Source organism: Oryctolagus cuniculus, chromosome 11, assembly GCF_051225735.1.
Source record: "Oryctolagus cuniculus isolate XC-2025 breed Fujian yellow rabbit chromosome 11, ASM5122573v1, whole genome shotgun sequence".
In the NCBI taxonomy this organism is placed as follows: domain Eukaryota; kingdom Metazoa; phylum Chordata; class Mammalia; order Lagomorpha; family Leporidae; genus Oryctolagus; species Oryctolagus cuniculus.
Genome location: NC_142877.1, coordinates 34835441 through 34855797, shown reverse-complemented (window position 1 = coordinate 34855797; position 20357 = coordinate 34835441). Strand labels below are relative to the sequence as shown.

General features: G+C 39.2%; 2 long non-coding RNA genes across 3 annotated transcripts in view; one reads left to right on the top strand and one right to left on the bottom strand.

Annotated features, from left to right (window-relative positions):
* Window positions 1-1488: 1488 nt before the first annotated feature.
* Window positions 1489-20357, top strand: part of LOC149123408 (uncharacterized) — a 32974-nt gene continuing 14105 nt past the window's right edge. Inside the window, exons 1-3 of one of the 2 annotated variants that reach the window (XR_016215922.1) lie at window positions 1489-2151; window positions 4326-4459; window positions 7202-7341. This is a non-coding gene — a long non-coding RNA (uncharacterized LOC149123408). Of the gene's footprint in view, window positions 2152-4325; window positions 4460-7201; window positions 7342-20357 lie in introns of those variants that run through there. The other variant, XR_016215921.1, reaches the window with a different exon arrangement.
* LOC127491003 (uncharacterized) overlaps window positions 5621-20357 on the bottom strand; it is a 30508-nt gene continuing 15771 nt past the window's right edge. Inside the window, exons 4-5 of the long non-coding RNA XR_016215917.1 lie at window positions 10559-10879; window positions 5621-9452 (exon numbers count right to left, since the gene is read on the bottom strand). This is a non-coding gene — a long non-coding RNA (uncharacterized LOC127491003). The remainder of the gene's footprint in view (window positions 9453-10558; window positions 10880-20357) is intronic.

The window sequence follows — 20357 nt, the reverse complement described above, 5'->3', positions numbered from 1 at the left end:
TGGGAGACCTTGAAGAAGCTCCTGGCTTCTAGCTTTGGTCTGGCCCAGCTCTGGCTGTTGTAGCTGTTTGGAGAGTGAACCAGTAGATAAAAGGTCAGTCGATCTCTCTCTCTCTCTCCTCCTGTAACTGTGCCTTTCAAATAAAATAAATCTTTTTTTAAAAAGTACTCCTTGAAAACAGTGTACCTAATGAGCCTGGGAAGCACAGCCTTTGGGGATCAGCAACCTGAAATGTACAGTCCAGAGCAGGGGAGAGGAAATAGTGAATCAGAGGGCAAAAGGTCAAGGAGAAAATTAAGACCCTTAAGAGAAGTGTAAAATTCTAATTTACCATGATAAATGGCAAAGAATAGCAAAGTGGAAAGGCTTGTTTGAAAAGCCCTTACTCTTTATGCTTCCCAACTTTGCACATTACTTACAGAATCACCCAAAGTTTTGAAAAGCATCTGCCCAGCACACATGGCAAACTAATTGCATTAGCATTTCTGGAATTCGAACCCCAGCATTAATATTTGTTAGAACTGGAGCCAGTGCTGCAGCATCGTGGGTTAAACCACTGCCTGCAGCATGCCACCAGCATCCTATGAGAGCACCAATTCGAGTCCCAGATGCTCCACTTATAATCCAGCTCCCTACTAATGCCCCTGGGGAAGCAGCCCAAGATGGCTTAAGTTCTTGGGCTGCTGCACTCCCTCTCCCTGCACGTGGGAGAACCAAAGGAAGCTCCTGGCTCCTAACTTCAGACCAGCCCAGATCCAGCAATTGCAACCATCTGGGGAGTGGACCAGTGGGTGGAAGATTTCTCTCTCTCTCCCTCCGCCTTTCAAATTAAAAAAAAAAAAATCTTAAAAAAATGTTAAAACTACTCAGGAGATTCCAGCACATAGCCAAGATTAAGAACTATTCACTTAGGAAAAAAAAAAAAAGGATTTAACGGGTAACATTTGGTGTAGCTTACTATTAGGAATTGCAATAACAAAGGACACTTTTCCTATTGGCCTTGTTTTATAGTGGCAAAATATCTGGAACAAGAGAAAAAAGGAGCAGAATAAGGACAGCCAAGGAAATGTCACATAGGAGGTCATTTTTATGATGAATATAAGATTTCAGAAAGTCGTGTCTAAAAGCTGAGCAACATTTTGAGCCAGCAACCTTGAGCACAGGGGACAATTCAAAGCAAGGCTGTAACTAGGGGAAAGGAAATCATCAATATTAGCCATGGAAATAAGAGAAGTTAAGGCAATGCATTCAAGAGAAACTAAACAGATCAGCTGGATATTGTAGGGAGAGTCACAAAACAAGGCATCAGGCAGAATTCAGGAAAGGATTGCTTTTCTTTGACCACAAAAATGAGACAATCCAGGAACATAATAGGAAACCTAGAAGTAGGGTACAGTCTATATGCACGGTGCGTGTGCTACTTCTGGTTGCCCAGGCAACAAGAGCCCTTGCTTCATGTTAATGATGATATAATTAGGAAAACCACATGCAGATGTAGAGAATAATTAGAGGTGGAGTCACACCTGGTCCAGGGAGCTTTCTTTAAGGAATGCTAAGTAGGAATCCGAGTGAGATTGATGTGGGAGGCTGTTAGGTGTGAAGGGGATGGATTTGATCTAGGTGTTAAAGCAGGAATTTGAGCCTTCTGTGGAGTGTCTGGTAATGGTGTATAAGCCATGTGGCTAGTCCTTTGTATTTTTTTTAAGAGGGAGAGGGAGGAGGGAGGGAGAGAGTGCTCTCCCAACCACTGATTCACTGCCCAAAAGCCTGCAATGGCCAGGAATGGGCCAGGTCAAAGCCAGGAATACCTGTGAACTCAATCTAGCTCTCCCCCGTGGAAGGTAGGGAGCCAACTGCTTGAGCCATCACCACTTCCTCCCAGAGTCTGCAGGAGCAGGAAGCTGAAGTCAGGAGCTGGAGCCAGGAGTCCAACCCAGGCACTGCCATGGTAGCCACTGTCATCAACCCCTTGCCCCTCCACCTTGCTTCCTGATGCATTGTATAAGTTCATCTGGAGGTAGGGAATCCAGACAGTTGATACTTGGCTGAATCTTCACTTGGGAAGTAGAAACATCGATTTTAGGTGCCGGAGGGAAACACACACACACACACAAACAATTTACAAAGATCATGCTGCCCTTCATGAAATATGTAAGTATGATTTTTTTGGACTCAATTGCCCTGCAGTTGCCCTGCTAGTTACGGAAAGTTTCTAGTTTTGCATTTAATATTTTGACGTCTAAAACATGTTTTAATATTGTGAAAGGATTTTCTATAACTCAGATATTTGAAGATACTTTCAAGTGTTTTTCATGTATCAGTAAATGAATGTAAAATATTTTATTTTCTAAATAGTCTATTTTGCAGTGATTGAAACAAAAAAGAAAATTCTTTATAGCAATGTTTCTCAAACTCTTATATACGTAACAATCACCTGTTTTTTTTTTTTAAATTATAAATTCTGCTTCTCTGAGCAAAAGCCTGACATTCTGCATTTGTAACTAGCTCACCATTGCTGCTGGCCCAAGAGCCTGGCCTTGAGTAGCAAGGTTTTTTAGTTCACTTCTGTAATTGCCAGAAAATGTGAATGACAACTTTGTACTTAAATGCTTACCAAACAATATTTTTGTTTCATAAACTTTTACATGTGAAAATGTATTGCGATTTATTTTTATTTTGTAAATTACACAAGTAATTATAGTCATAAAGTTCAATAATAGGCCAGCACCGCGGCTCAACAGGCTAATCCTCCACCTTGCAGTGCCAGCACACCAGGTTCTAGTCATGGTCGGGGCGCTGGATTCTGTCCCGTTGCCCCTCTTCCAGGCCAGCTCTCTGCTGTGGCCAGGGAGTACAGTGGAGGATGGCCCAAGTGCTTGGGCCCTGCACCCCATGGGAGACCAGGAGAAGCACCTGGCTCCTGCCATCGGATCAGCGCGGTGCACCGGCTGCAGCGTGCCAGCTGCGGCGGCCATTGGAGGGTGAACCAACAGCAAAGGAAGACCTTTCTCTCTGTCTCTCTCTCTCACTGTCCACTCTGCCTGTCAAAAAAAAAATTTCAATAATTATAAAAAATGTAATTGAGTTCACTAAAAACACATCTTTATTTTCTACTTTTCTTTTTCAATCTCTATCTTCTGGATAACAAACATATATTTCAGAATAATAAGTACTTTGTATGTATGTAATTGTATGTATGTAAAAGTATAGATAAAAAAAGTTAGAGTAGTATATGAGTGCTTTGGTATTTATTGAGAATCTTAACAAAGCATTTAGAAGTGAATATATATGTATGTGCACATTCAAGATATAAAAGAGGCTCATATTATACATAATTTTATTCTGCATACTCTGAAAAAAAATTAACAACCTCAAATTGACCTTTCTATGTCAATATTCATTTAATTTTGTGGCTGTATACAAATCCATTCTATTGAATGAGATTATTTCCATTGGTCACTTTTAGAAATAGCAAGCAGTTTATATTTTAGCAGAGGTGTGAGTATTTTGGTAGGCTAATGGCTTCATCAAATTTTATTTTTAACTTGAAGTAAGGCCAAATTGATTTTCCACAGTGACAGGTGGGAGGGAAACTATTTTTCTACTTCCTCTGAAGACACTGACATCAGAACTCTTAAATTTTTATGAACCTTGTGGATTTTTGCTATGCTTTAATTGTATTTCCCCTGATTGCGAGCTTGAATATTTTTTCATAACTTTATTCATCATTTATGTTATCTTTTTGAAAATTACTTAATTTAGGGGCTGGCGCTTTGGCATGGCATGAAAAGCCACCACCTACAGTGCCAGCACCCCAAAATGGCACTGGTTCAAGGCCTGGCTGCTCCACTTCTGATCCAGCTCTCTGCTGTGGCCTGGGAAAGCAGTAGAGGATGGCCCAACTCCTTGGGCCCCTGCACCCAGGTGGTAAAACTAGAGGAGGCTCCTGGCTCCTTGCTTCAGATTGGCATAGCTCCAGTTGTTGTGGCCATCTGGGGAGTAAATCAGCAGATGGAAGACTTTCTCTCTCTCTCTCTCTCTCTCTCTCTCTCTCTCTTTGCCTCTGCCTCTCTGTAAATCTGCCTTTCAAATAAATAAATAAATCTTGTTTTAAAAAAAGAAATTTACTTATTTTAAATATTTATTTAATTTATTTGAAAGGGAAAGACACAAAGAAAGAGATCATCTATGTGCTGATTCACTCCACAAATTCCCACAGTAGCTGGGTCTGGGCCATGCCAAAGCCAGGAGCTAGGAACTCCGTCCAGGTTCCCACATGAGTAACAGGCACCCAACTACTTGAGCAATTACCTGATGTCTTCCAGGGTTCTGCATTATCAAGAAGCTGAAATCAACAGCAGAGCCAAGATTTGAACCCAAGTACCCATGTGGGATGTAAGAGGGAAAAAAAAACACACACACAAAATTTACAAAGATCATGCTACCCTTCATGGAATATGTAAGTGTGATTTTTTTTTAACTCAGTTGCCCTGCCTTCCTAGTTACAGAAAATTTCAAGTTTTGCATTTAATATTTTGATGTCTAAAACATATTTTAATATTGTGAAAGGGTCTTTTACACCAAACGCTCACACCTACTCTTCTCTATATTTTTGGAGTTGTTTTTCATATTGATTGAAGGAAATTCTTTGTTTGTGATGGATATTAACCCTGTGTCTTGTGTAACTACACATACACAAGCACGCATGATGGCAAATCAGGAACATTGGCTCTGGGCATTCATTCTGGTTTCACCACTTGTAAGCTATGTGACCTTGGACAGTTATTTAACTTTTCCATATCTCTGTTACCTCAGTTGTATAAATGGTATGATAATGGTGTATACTACATATCTAAATACCACCTAGTTATTTTTTTCTTAGCAACATGAATATTATCTTTGTTATGCACTCTTTGATACAGAGAACATGTATTATCAACTCAAACTGCTTCATTTAAAGTTACCTTAAGGGTTTTAAGAAGGATATTGTTGAATCAATGGATTAATCTGAGAAAAACAGTAAACTTTATAAGCTTTAGGCTCCATGTTTCAATCCATACAACTTGGTTAATACATCTAGGCTTATTTTTTTGCCTATAATACCCAGAATTCTCTGCTGGCTCTCTCCAGGAAGCGCTTCTCATTGGCTCTTCCTGGTTACTCCATGTTTCTTATTGTCCTCAGCAAGCCCCTGGTCTGAGAAAGGATCTTTATTCCTCCCTTCCAATTACCTCCCTAGCTACAGAAAGGAAAAATTCTCCACCTTCTATATCAGACAGCAATAATGCTACATAAGAAACTGACTCCAAAATTGAGCTAAAAATTCAGTGCAATACAATGAGCATGCTAGGGTTCTAAGGTTGGCTTCTATTGCCGTATCTGGAATAGTCTTGATTGGGCATCTCTGGGAAAATGCTGCATGTTCCAGAATGAGATTCCTGGCTGGGACTGGGTTCATATATGTTTCACAATTTATTCCAAGGCCTAGAGTGAAGGAGGGGGAGTAGCAGCTCCCTGGGACATATTCTTTACATGGATAATCATAATTGCCAAAATATTAAACCCAGGGTGTTGGTCATGTCTTGTGTGTCCACATCTGCTCAAAGCAAATTACTCAGAATCAAGGAATAAGATGGTTTATTCAACACACTGTGAGGACCTGGCAATGTTATTAAAAGGAAATGAATGACTGGAGATGGATTCTTTAGTTTGTGATACCACTGAGACCATTTCCCTTCCAGCTTTTCTGTGCTCTGTCCAGTTCCATCCCTGGTGAAATCACAGCATTGTCCTTTGGCTTTTACATCAGAAAATACTTATCTTTGAGTGGCTTCCCTCTGGTCACACATGAGAATAGTGACTGGAATGAGAAAGTAAATCGATTCCCAGTTGTCTTCATGTGTCCATTGTAGGATCAGAGCTGAGCAGTTGTTATTTAACATAGTTAGATTGCCAGAACCATAAACAGGTTGGTTTCTTTTACATTGTTCTAAGGCACCAGTGAAGGAGTTTTTCATTAAGGGGATCTAATGCCAATTTGAACATTTTTGTATGCAAACACTAACAATCTCACTTTAAAAGCTAATTCAAATTGCTTCTAACCTTTTGGTAGTTAAGTTTTCTTCTTTCTTTTTTGATACCAGAAGAAAGATTTTGCTATTGTTTTTCTCCTTATGAGAATTTACTTTTGCAAAATAAACTCAGACTGTATGAAGGGTCTTCGAAAAGTTCATTAAAAATGCATCTTAAGAAAACAAAGCTATGGATGAAACTCAAAATTTTTTGTGCCAAAATAAACATATCTTTTAATTCCAAAGTGCCAAAAACTTTCCAAAGCACCCTCATATAGTAGAAGCTATTGATGCCCTTGTCTATATCCATTCAGCCAACTTACAGATTTCCTGCATCTGTAGAACATAACTAGCCCTTCCCATCTCAACTATTCACACCTCCCTGCTTATCTGCCTGGGCAGGATTTCCTGGCACTAAAGGAGTTTGCTTGCCAACAAGCAGGGCAGCCTAGAAATATTATAAGTTGAATGCTCCTAGCAGCAACCTTCAGCCTACAAGGAGCTGAAGCAGGTACATAAACATTGCAGCTTCATTATCAGACAGTCGGCCACACTCTTAAAAATATTGAACCATGGTAGCACACTTGTGCACACACAGTTTTCAACTGATGCCTTCCCTTCCCCACTTCACACCCTACTCCTTTGCTGTGTTGCCTGGGATCATCTCTCAAATACACTACTTGTACCAACATCCTTGCTTCAGGGTCAGATTTGGGAGGAGCCAAAACAAAAGCAGATTATGAACATAGCAACTGAGAGCCCTACTTAAGATGCACAAAACACAGAGCACCTAAAGCACTAAAATAACTTAATTTGTGTAGATAAAAAAACAGTGGCTGGCAGATGGAATTACTCTGTCAGAGCTGGCAAGTTAAAATAAGTAGCAACAAAATACCAGAAATGTGCATGGAGGAAAAAGAAAATTCTCCCCTCATCCCAGATGTTGGCCTGTGTTTGAAGCACAGAAAGGTAGCATTTGGTTGTAGGAAAGGGTAATGTCCCCCTGGCTTCCTCCTCTCCTCAACTAGTTCTCCAGACCATTTCCTCTCTGGGTGACCCTCGGTCTAGATGATCCTTTCTCTAGTTATTGCCCTGAAGTGGTAGGAATGGTCTTTTGCTCTTTATTCCAGGGTACACAGATTTGCATCGGACTCAACGATTCTGAGAACTGGTGTAAGGCCCCTCTTGTGCCACAGCTCACATCCTCTTGGCCCACCTTTCTACAGCAAACTACTTTTTGAATGAGTCACTGACAGCACTTTCATTAGCTATGGGAACTGTCATTTGCCTTCTTTCCTGGAGCTTCTCCATTGCCCTCTCTTTAGGTGACACATGCAAACCACTCAGCCATTTAGAAGCTTGGGCGATCCCCCAAGTGCAAGGTCATAAATGGATAACTCTTGACCAATGGAAGAATAAAGATGATGGATCATTTCTCTTCTCATGGCTCCCAACAGACAAGATTGAGGTGTATCCTCGGCAGCTTCTTAGAGTGCCATCTTCAAGACTGGGTTTCACTTGTGAATGGTTTTGTTGAACATGAAAACACAGCTTCTTGACTGTACTCTTTCCAGTACTTGCTCCAGTTGCTTGGGATGGAACTGTCCAAAAAGCTTTGTATGCACAGTCTTGTGTCCAATTCAGCTTTCTAGGGAATTGAAAGGCCCAGATACTCATTCCTCCATTCCCAATGGTTCTTCAGGGGTTTCCTCAGGCCAATATGATCCTATCATGGCTTAAAATGCATGAAAGGGTAAACATTAAAAAATGACAGTAAAGAAATGTTAAACGTGTGATGATATAGACATGTTCACTCTGATTGGACATTACATGTATGCGTGTATTGAAACATCAGATAGTATCTCATTAATATGTGTAATTTTCTGCCAGTTAAATTTTCTAGAAATCATTTAAAAAGTGAGACAGTTTTCCTGTTGAAAAACTGCTCTGAAGATATAAGCCACTTATAAAGTATGAACAAATATTTGTAACTCCAACTTGTAGGCATTGTTAAATTTTTCCATTCCTTTTCCATTACTCAATGGGTAATCTTCTTGCATTAATTTTCAATTTCTTTGGAATGTATGGTATTTCCAACTGTGATTATAGACTCTAGGGATTTATTGATTTGAAAAAATGCTTATTAATATTCATGGCACTTAGGTAGCCAGAAATGTGAATATAGAGTGGCTAAAATGCAGTTGCTAAAGTTTAAGGATAATCTAATGTCAAAATAGGAAAAACTTTACAAATAACCAAAGCAAGTAAAATACAGAAAGTGACAGATGTGACAAAGTACAATCATTCCTTAACATGTTTGGGGGATTAGCTCTAGAACTCCCACAGATACCAGAATCTGAGGATGCTCATGTCCCTTAAACAAATGGAGTATTTGCATGTAACAACCTCCTGTCCTCCATATTCTTTGAATCATCTCTCATTTACCTTTAATACAATGCAAATGTCATATAAATAGTTGTGCAGTGTGTGTTAAACTCGGGGTTTTCAAAAACTACTTGTTTATTTTCATTTTATTTGAAAAAGAGAAAGAGAGAGAGTACTCACATTTGCTGTCTCACTCTAAATTCCCAGAACAGCCCGGGCTAGGCCAAGCCTATGCCAGGAACTCCACTGGGGTCTCCCATATGGGTAGCAAGGACCTAAGTACCTGAGCCATCACTGCTGCCTCCCTGGTTGCATTAGCAGGAAGGTGGAATTGGAAGTAGTGTCTGGACTCAAACCTGGGTACTCCCTTATGGAGTGTGAGCATCCCAAGCAGCATCTTAACAGCTGCACCAAATACCTGGGTCTGAAATTTATACTTTCTAAAATTGTTGTATAGTTACTCTTTATTTTTCTCATGTTTCCTATCTATGCAATGTTGAATCCATAGATGTAGAACCCAGGAACGCTGAGGGCTGAAGGTAGTCCCAGTTATGGTGGATAGAGAAACCACATCTGGTATGAAGCATGGACTTCACTTGAGTTTTCGTTGGGTAGTAAAGGAAGCTTCTCTTGGGCCATGCTGCTACCAGCAAAGGCAATGTCTGGTTTTTGCCACAACAGCAAAATGTGTGCATTTGCTTGGCTAAGGCACATTGAAGAAAAATTTTTCAATTTAATTCTTCAGAACATTTTGATGGATGTAGATCTTTCCAGCACCTAAGGCATTTCAACAAGTTTTAGTTTTCTGCCATTGAATAGAATGCTTATTCTCTCCAAGGTTGAGACTTCAGAGTTATGGGATGTATTTCCTGAGGCTGTGATAACCTAATGCATCGAAATATTATGACTCTTCGTGCCTCCTGGGTATTTCTGCTTGTTTATGAAACTCTCATTGTTCTTCATGTGTGGATGGCAGTTTGAATGACCTAGAAAGAACTAAACATAAAAACAAAGATTACATAATTAATGCTATCTCTAATTAACTATGTTTTATTTTCTAGGAGCTACAGATGTTATATTACTCATAACAATCTGTTCACATATTATTTATGTCAGACAAATAGGATGTTTATTAGCTTAAGACACTTAAGCAAATTCTGTATGTTTCTTTGGGTTAAAAAAAAAGGAGTATCAGAGTATATTAACTGTGTCCTTGATTTTCTGTATTCTGATGCTTTGACATCTGGGGTCTGCTGACCCTGGGGGGACTGCCCCTCTCAGGGCTAGCTAATTCCTAAAGGTAGTTTGTAAATAATCCTCAAATGTGTGTACCTTTCAAATGCAAACCAATCAATCCAGAGTCCTCCACCTCAATATCCACCTGCTTTATTGGGCTCTCATATTCAGGGCTACTGCTGTCCACCTGAACAATCCCCCCAGGCCCAGGCTCCAGACGAGTACAGATAAGCCCTTTGCCCAATACTATTTTTATAAAATAAGTACATACACATTTCAGAAAAAGTGTTAGGGAAAATTTGGGAAGAACAAATACCAAGCTCTTAACCATAAGAATCCCCAAGGTAGGGGATATAAAAAAAAAAGTCTTGGTTTTTTCCTTTTATAGATTTTTTTTCCAAATGTGAGGCTATAATAGGTTTTCATTTTTATATCTTCTCTTATTTTCAATTTTAAGTAGTATAAGAGGGGCAGACATTGTGGTACAGCATGTTAAGCCACTGTTTGGGATGCTTGCATCCCATATCGGAGTGCCTTTGTTCAAGTACCACCTCTGTTTCCACATCAGCTTCCCTCCAATGTGTTACCCCGGCAGCAGCAGATGATGGCTCAAGTAGCTGGGTCCCTGCCACCCTTGTAGGAGACCCAGATGGTTCCTAGTTCCTGGCTTCCACCTGACCCAGCCCCAGATGTTGCAGGCATTTGGGGAGTGAAACAGCAAATAGAAAATCTGTGTGTGTGTGTGTGTGTGTGTCTTGCATTTAAAAAAATTTATTTATGAATTTATTTGAAAAGGCAGGATGTCAAAGAGCAAAGAGGAGGGAGAGAGAGAGAGAGAGAGATCTTATATCTGCTGGTTCACTCACCAAATGGCAGGCTGAAGCCAGGAGCTTAGAAATTCATCCAGGTCTCCCACATGGATGGCAGGGGCTCAAGCACTTGAATCATCATCCACTATCTGCCCAGCCACAGTAGCAGAAAGAGGGATCAGAAGCAGAGCACCAGGACTCCAACAACTGCTCTGATATGGATACTGACTTCATAAACCTACTGCACCACAGCACTGGTCCCTCTGCCTTTTGAATAAATAAATAGACTACAACTAAGAGGAGAACTTGGAAAATTCATTTTCTGAAAAAAAATACTTCACAGCTCTGTAGTTATCCTTATGACTCTTCCAGAATTTTCTAGAATAAAATAAAAAAGTAAAATTAAAATGTTCATCTTGTAATTAGGCTTGTGAAATGATCAACAGTGTGAATTTGGGGTGGAGGGGAGTATATGGAGCACCCACCAAGCTGAGGACCGGGAAATGCATGGCATTCTTCCCTATACTTCCATTTCAAATTAATGCCATTTGGAATGGGGAATAATAACAGAGGGAAGGGATATGATACTGTGATTTCTTTTAGTCAAGAAGTGCAAATTTTAAGTCAGTTAATGCTTTCTTAAAAGCACACTTCTGAAAGTCATATTTGAGAGTTCTATAATTGACTTTTTTTATTCCTTCTAGGATCTTTGATTTTTAACACCTTATAAAATGAGACACTTTGGAAAATGAGGAGACAAAGAGGCTAAGCCAAGGTCATGATTCAAATGATTTACCTGGGGCCCTCACTTTTATTGTAAACTAGAATATCTCAATGTTTGAAAGAGCCTAGGTCATTTCTACCTTTATGGCCCCTCATATATTTAAAAAAGAATGGAGAAAGGACCAACCAGAGTTGCACATTTGGGTATACTTTTTAACATTTATTTTTATAGATTCAAGCGGTATTCTCTTTCAACCCTCAGTTTCCCCCTGTGACTGTACATGTAAACTTAGATGTTGGTCTTTTCAGGAATCCAAACTTGACATCTATCATAAGTAAAGGCTGAGGTCAGCCCTCCAAACTCCACGTGATAAGCCTTGATGGACTGGCCTTACCAGTCCTGCACCACAGAGAAATAGTCCTGCCCTAGTGAAACTGTGCGACCAACAAACCATGGATGCTCATGCTTCAGACATGTAATGCAATTTTATTGGGAACAAAACAAAAAATCTGTTTCCTCTGGAAACACATAAAATTAAGTTATTTATATAGTATCTTAAGTATAGTATACTTATCAGGAATTCCATATTTCCATTGATTATCAAAGAAAGCTCCATCAGTTATCTCAGCAGACAAACAGATCAGTATGGGGATGGGATGATTCTTTTCCAACATTAAATCTCTCTGTTTCTCTCATTACTTGTTTGTATATTACATGCATATATATTTAACAGTATCTAACAGTTGTAATAAAAAATTTAACTTTTGAATATTCAGCTTATGCATTACAATTAAAATAAAATATTTCAATTAGGAAGTTATTTGGCCTAGTGGTAAAGATGCTGATTAAACAGCTATAATCCATATTGGGATACTTGGTCCTGACCTCCAGCTCTGGCTCCTAACTCCAGCTTCCTACCAACGCAGACCCTGGGAGGTGGTAGCAATGGCTCATGTGGGAGGTTTATCTTGAGTTCCCAGCTCAATTCCTGGCTTTGGTGCCTTTGCTGTTAGAGGGCATTTAGGAAGTGAACCAGCAAACAGATGTGCTCATTCTTGCTTGTTCTCTCTCTCTCTCTCTCTCTCTCTCTCTCTCTCTCATCTCTGTCTCTCTCTCTGCCTCCCAAATACATAAATAGAAACATTTTGAAATAGTATTTCAGTTCAGGTTATACCTAAGAAAGTCAGGTGCTACAATAATCATTATTGTAATACAAAATGAAACATATGAATCAAAATTTGAAATGTGAATAAATTCCAGTTTGGTCTAAAAATAGCTAAGTATTTCATTTCTAATGTATTTATCTCAGCAATTTTTCAAAATCCATAACATATTGGGTGCTGCAGATTCCTGAACAATGAAACATAAGCCTAACCCTTGAGAAGGCTAGGGTTTAATGGGAAAGGACAGGCCTTTGTATAGAACACACAATTCAAATTTAGGGCTATGCTTAGGTTTGTGAACAAAGACATATGAACTCACAGTGGTGGTGGAATACCTGGGGAAAAAAACTTCATTAAAAAGAAGATATTTTAGTTTGAACTGTAAAAATATTAAAGTTTGAGACTGCTTGGGCATTCACTGAGCAAAGCAGAGATAAAGTGAATAAATGAATCCTGCCATGAGAAGTAGCAAGGACAAAAGCGATGAAGTTTTTTGCTTTACAGTGTCCAAGCACACTCCCTATCTGCTGTAGCTGGAACAGGATACAAACCATGTATTGTTCTTCAGCGTGAAATTACTGACAGGCCATATGGTATCCATTTGGCTCGTTTAAAGTGTTCTTTCAAACATAAGAAACAAAACAAATTATATTTCAACTTACTTGCTTCTTTTTGAAAGAAGAACCTGTCCTTTCTAATTCCCTGATGAGGATGGCGCAAACAAGTTGCCTTCAGTCACCATTCTGTTGGTGTAATGTGCATGCCCAAAAGCAGGGAGCACCAAGTGACACAGTTTTAATGGTCAGTAATGTTAAATGTCTGCCATCTGGGTATGTCTCTCAAATAAATCTTAGTAAATACTGAGAAACAGTACACAAACACTGTATACTCTTCGGAGCACAGAAATTCTGAGTAATGGTCAATGGCTACCCAGGGAGGTGTGGGAAAGAGGAGGCTAGAAAGAGATCACCAGTGCTGTCTACTTAGGATGCTGGGAGGGGCGCCTATTCCCATGCAGGTGCACTGTTTGGAGAGAGGCACACTCTTCACCCTTTCTCTCCCTTGGCTTTGAGACTGGACCTGTTGGCCCAGGCCTTGCTTCCAGATCAACCTTTCCCCAAACCAGATCTCTGGATCTTTTCCCTCTAATCTCTATCTACTGCCACACCCAGCCTGAGTCCTTGGTCCCCAACCCATGCACTTTACACAGGGTTTTCCCTTTGTGCTTTATATTTTGCCATGACAGAAAGCGTATTATTCTGTTCTCTATAAGCAAATACCTGAAGATGTGTATGTTAAAAGAAAAGAGGTTTATTTAGCTCCAAGTTTTGGAAGCTCAGTGTCCAAGATCAGGTAGCCTCATCTGTTCAGCCTCTGGTGAGGGTCTCCTTGGTTGAGGTACAACATGGTGGAGTAAGGGAAAGGAAATTTGTGCAGAAGGGGCCAAATGCAGGGGGTGGTCTTGCTGTATACAACCCATTTTGGTGAGAACTAATTTATTCCTTGACACCAGCATATTTCCTTCCATGGTCAGCACACCCGGTAACCTCAGCACCCTGCACCAAGTTCTGCTTCCTACAGTTCCGCCAGTTCCAAACATCACCACACTGAGGTCCACACTTCCAGCACATGAACCCCTGGGGGACAAAAATCAACCCAAATCATAGCACAAACACATCATCCTACTCCCCACTCAACACAAATGATTAAAATGGAATATAATGGAATATGGGTTTGAGTAAAATATTCAGATAATTGAAAAGGATGAAATGAAAAGTGAAATTCACTAATTCCCTTTCAGTTTTCATTCCCTAAAATGGTAAGTCTTATAAACCATTTCTTGTGATTCCTTCAAGGAAAACTTATATGCAAATATTTTATATTCCCTGACTGAATTTGATGCTGTGAACTCTACTTTTTCAAGGCAATTCTCATTATTCCTCAGATTTTCCAGTTTATTTGCAGTTTTCAAAATGCTCTCTTTGGGTAATTTTTAATTTTTCTTTTTTTTTTAACAGGAGAAAAGCATATGTGTTTATTAAGATGTTTTTCTTTTTAAATTTTAAATTTTTTGTTTTTAAAATTTTAAGGAATTTATTAACACATTAGATTCTCAGGGTCACAGAACATGCTTGATAATTACAACACAATTCTCATGTTAATGTGATATTAATACAAAGAGAACAAGTTCAGTGTACTTCATAGATACAATTCTGTGAATAAAATGATACTACTCTTCCTCCCCTTTCCTGCCTTTCTTCCCTCCCTTCCTCCCTCCCTTCCTTCTTTTCTTCCTTTTTCAATTTTTGAGATAATACATTTTTAATTTACATTATAGTTGAAGAATAAAAACTAACTTTAGCAATAGACCTTCCGTGTCACTGTAAACTGAATGTTCCTTGATCTGAAACTTTTTGAATTGCAACATGACATTTCAGATAGAAAATTTCACCCATGAACCTTTCATTTCATACACAAAATTTTAGAAAATATTTTGTAAGGTTATCTTCAGTCTATGTATATACATATAAAACACAAATGGATTTCATGTTTAAGATTGAGTACCATCACCAAAATATTTAATTATGTTTAGGCAATGATCTGAAAGTTTAAAAAAAAAAGCCATGAAATTTTCTAAGTATTTCCCATCATGGATACACAACCTGTACCTAGAATTATAACCTTTTTTCATTCATGCCCTCTACCTCATGCACTTTGGATTTTTCTCAGGGGTTCAAGCACTTTTCACTAAAAGGAAGACTTTTCTCATATATATTTTAAAAAAGATAGAATACAGTCTATTGGGAAACAATTCATTTGAGGGCTCTTAAACTGTGTGACTCTCTGACTTGAGGTCAGCATTTTCACATTAAAGTTTTGAGATTGTCTTGTCTCTGGGATTATTGAAAGTGTTTGCACAGAGGCTGGCGCCGTGGCTCAATGGGCTAATCCTCTGCCTAGCGGCGCCGGCACACCGGGTTCTAGTCCCGGTCGGGGCACCGGATTCTGTCCCGGTTGCCCCTGTTCCAGGCCAGCTCTCTGCTGTGGCCAGGGAGTGCAGTGAAGGATGGCCCAAGTGCTTGAGCCCTGCACCCCATGGGAGACCAGGAGGAGCACCTGGCTCCTGGCTTCGGATCAGCGCGGTGTGCCGGCCACAGCGTGGTGGCCATTGGAGGGTGAACCAATGGCAAAAGGAAAACCTTTCTCTCTGTCTCTCTCTCTCACTGTCCACTCTGCCTGTCAAAAAAAAAAAAAAGTGTTTGCACAGAAATTGTGAACTTTTCATGAGTCTACATGTTTCAGAAAAAAATAAAATTTTGAGAAAATTTATATGTTATATCCTTGTTTATAAAACACTAGTATAATTTAAGATGAATTTTATACAACTATTGAGGTTTTGTTACGTCTATTTTCTGGTTTTACTCCTTTTCTCTGAATTATTAATTTATATACCTGAGATTATGAGCATATAAACAGAGTCCCATGATTCTGTAGAATTTATGTTTATATTCTTTTCTTGAAGATTTATTTTATTATTTGAAAGGCAGATTTATACACAGGAGGAGGGAGAAATAGAGAGGAGAGATCATCCATCAATCCTTACAGTCCCAAAATGGCTGCACCAGCCAGGGCTGGGCCAGGCCCAAGCCAGGTGCTTCTTCTGTGTCTCCCACAAGAGTGCAGGGGCTTAAGAACTTGAGCTATCTTCCACTGCTTTCCCAGGTGCATTAGTAGGGAGGTGGATTGGAAGTGGAACGGCCAGGACTTGAACAGGCACCCGTATGGGATGCTGGCATTGCAGGCAGTGGTTTAGCCTATTACATCACAATGCCAGCTCCTATATTATCTTTCTCAATCATCCTGTAAGCACTGTCCAGTTAAATTAAGTCTAGCTGTAAGGGACATGACCTGTGAGAATAATGTCTTCACAAATACATTTGTCTAAATGTTCAAATCTAGCTTGGAAATATGAATCTCCTTTGAAATCTGTGATTTACAGCTTTTGAACATGGCAAGACTAACAGTGACTTGAAATCACAATGTTTCATAGAGAAGTTTTTAAATAAAATGTCCAGAGATCAAAACTTGAGAGGCAAAACTATATACAGGATGTATCCATCAGTCATTAATTTTTTTCTTTCTTACTCAGAAAACCATTCACACATAAAGTGTGAAATGGAGAAGACTGGCTATTCTTAAACACTTTCACTGTGCTACTTGACTGAATTTTAGTAAGCCTGGGGATATTTATTGAGAAAATCACCTCCTGTAATAAAAAAGAGGGAAAAAATTACTTCAAGAAATTATCTTGTTTGTGGTCAGTATCTATTAGGTGGTGCTATAAAATTGAAATTTTGAAACAGTTGTGGTCTCCCAAAGTATTAAAATTAAACAATTAGCTAATTGATCATCTTTATTATAATCAGTAAGTGGTTTTAGAGACAATTAGTCAATATAGGAATATGTAAGCCATTTAGACATAAATGAAAAGTTTTGCTTTCTTCTTAATAACACCCGACAGCTAATTAAAAACAATTTATTTTCAGTGAAAAAATATCATTGGAAAGAGTTAGAACCTACAGAAACTGTAGTCTTGGAAAATTATAAATGGGAATATTTATTTTCTGATTAATATTTTATATTGTATTTCATATATTAACCTTTCATCATGGGAAAAGGTTCAGGCAAATTCTTCAAAATACACTGTAGATTTTCAGTTTGTGCTTGTTCAAGTTAAGATTCAGAATGGTACCTGTCCCCACAGTCCTTGTTCTCTCCAGGAAAACAGCACTGACATTTTGCCCCCCCCCCCCATGTATATTTATTGGAGAGCATGACCATGTCAGGTGATAGAGGTAGAGAAAGGAACTCAAAGGATGTATGTAGGACAACTTTCAGCCTTGAAAGAGGCCCACAGAAAAGGCAAAGTCGACTCCCAAACACTTCTGTCTAATTCTGTTTAATTGGAGTCATGGGAGATCTCAAAAAGTAGAACACGTAGTTTTCAAATCCTTTATTAGACCTCAGCACAACAATGTTAAGCCTGCATTTCATTTCACATAAAATAAGGACTAAATGATAATATTGACATTACTGATTATAAAATCTTAATTCTCTTATCATGTCTTGTGGGTATATTACATTAATGTTCAGCAAATAGTCACCACACCCCTCATGACTTCCATGGAAAGGGTGTACTTCTTTGCCCCGCTGATGTTGGACTTAGTCATATGACCTCTTTCAACCAATGGAACACACCCAAAGTGACAAAATGCCATGTCCAAGCCTCCACCTTAGAAATCAGCACAAGTGTCCGTCTGTCCTGCGCTTCAGCCACCCACCACCAGGAGAAGATCATGCCTCAAGCAGCTGCCAGTTTCAAGCACAATGAGAGACTTGTGGATCACACATGAACCCAACCCGCAGCTAAGAGTTTAGACTGGCCACATTCATGCAAGATGACCTGAACCTCAGCAACCCACAGAGAAACCACTGAATATGAGGCTGGAAAGATACACAAGGCTAAGGAAACCAGCTTAAAGTATTCACTTTACTTCATCTGAGCAGGAGCTAACCAAATCTTTGAGTATAAAAACAAGTGCCCACTTTATGCTTTACTAAGATTATTCTAACTGCAATAATTTTAGACCAAGGCTTCCAATGAAGCTTGTTTCCACAGCTCCCGTGGCGAAGACAAACACCATCTCAGTTTGTTGCAAGGACTTTGAGCCTCTGTGAGACAATATGAAGACTGTGTAGGGCTGTGTGAACTCAGGGTTGGTAATTTAGGGCATGATGGCTGGATATCCAAAGGGAATAATGAACTGGAACCTCTTGGAATATGGTTGTCACCTAGCTGGGGCACCTCCAAGAAGAATAACCACGCTGTAAATATTCTGCAGCTGTTTTCTGCTGTTTTCACTTTGGGCACCCTTGATAGGAGCTTTCAGTTGGGGCCTACAGTTTTCTGTTATGTATTTGAATGTTGCATTTCAATATCAAATGAATTATTGATTCATCCTATTGAAGAATGAAAGAAAATCTATTAAAGGGATCCTGTTAACTGATTGTTTTAAATTTACCTAAAAATTAGCAGTTTTGTAGGATTTCCAGGTGCAGTTTGCCAATACTGAATTCTTATTACGAAAAGCAACCTAATCAATGGGAATACCTTATGGTTATTAATGCCAAGAACAAACCAAATGTTCACACATTAGTAAAGATAATTCAATAGTGGAGAGCATAGTGCAGGCTTCTCAGTTCTGGTCACACATTACAATCACCTGGGGATGGATTTAAACTCCTGTGTCAGGGCTTCACCACAGACTGAAGGATGATTATTTTTAAGATCTCTGGATAAATTTATTGTACAACAGCTTTAACATTATGCATATATGATTTATGCAATTTTTTAGAAGTCAAATAATCTGGATAGTTTTCTTACACAAAGTGCCCCATAAAGAGTATCATTCTCTATAGCCTAGTGTTTATAGCCAGGCAAAAAAATATGTCTGCTTGAACATTATTCTATATATGGATTCAGAAATAAATCAAACTTTCTCAGTATTATAATTTATCTACTTTCCTTTACTTTTTATTTTAATAGTATTAAAGTACATATAGCATAAAGTTTACTCTAAACCATTTTTAAGTGTACAATTCAGTGACATTAAATAAACTCGTATTGTGTTATCATCAGCGCCATCTATCCACAGAACTCTTTTCATCGTGCAAAACTGAAGCCCCATATCCATTAAACAATAATGCTCATTCTTCCCTGTCTCCAGCCCCTGGCGGTCACCATTCTGCTTTCTGCTTCTATGAATTTGGAAATTCAGAAGTACTTTTCTTTTTGTGATTGACTCTTTGATGTTACAAGATTCCTTTAAAGACCTCTAGTTTCAATCTATGTTATAGCATGTGTCAGATTACTTTTAAAGGCTAAGTGATATCCCATTAAGTATATGCCACACATTTTGTTTGTCTATTCATTTTTCTGTGGAAACTTCAGTTAGCTTCACTTCTTGGCTATTACAAACAATGTTGCTATGAACACGGGTATATAAATATCTCTACAAAATGCTTTTTTTTGTTTGTTTGTTTTTGACAGGCAGAGTGGACAGTGAGAGAGAGAGACAGAGAGAAAGGTCTTCCTTTGCCGTTGGTTCACCCTCCAATGGCCGCCGCGGTTGGCGCGCTGCGGCCGGCGCGCTGCGGCCGGCGCACCGCGCTGATCCAATGGCAGGAGCCAGGAGCCAGGTGCTTTTCCTGGTCTCCCATGGGGTGCAGGGCCCAAGCACCTGGGCCATCCTCCACTGCACTCCCTGGCCACAGCAGAGGGCTGGCCTGGAAGAGGGCAACCGGGACAGAATCTGGCGCCCCGACCGGGACTAGAACCTGGTGTGTCGGCGCCGCTAGGCGGAGGATTAGCCTAGTGAGCCGCGGTGCCGGCCAAAATACTGTTTTTAGTTCTTTTTGGTACATACACTGAAGGTGAATTGCTGGATCATATGAGAATTCTATTTTTAACATTTTGACGAACATGATACTGTTTTCCATAGTGGCTGTTCCGTTTTACACTCCCACCAACAGTACACAAGTGCTCCAATTTCCCAACATCACTTTTTTTTTCTGTTTTTTTTTTTTTCTTTTTTAATCATAGCCATTACAATGTTACAATGTATGGATAATATCTCTTTGTAGTTTTGATTTGCACTTCCCTAATGATTAGTGAGCATCTTTTCATGTGCATATAAGTATTGTCCATTTGCATGGAGAAATTTCTTCTTTGGAGAAATGTCCATTTGAGTTCTCTGTTTGTTAATAAGGGTTTTTTTTGTTTTTGTAGCTGTTTAGTTGCAGGAATTATTTGTGTTTTGAATACTAAACTGTATACATGCTTTGCAATTATTTTCTCCTGTTTTATGGGTTACTTTCTCATTCTGTTTTTTTTTGTCCTCTGTGGATT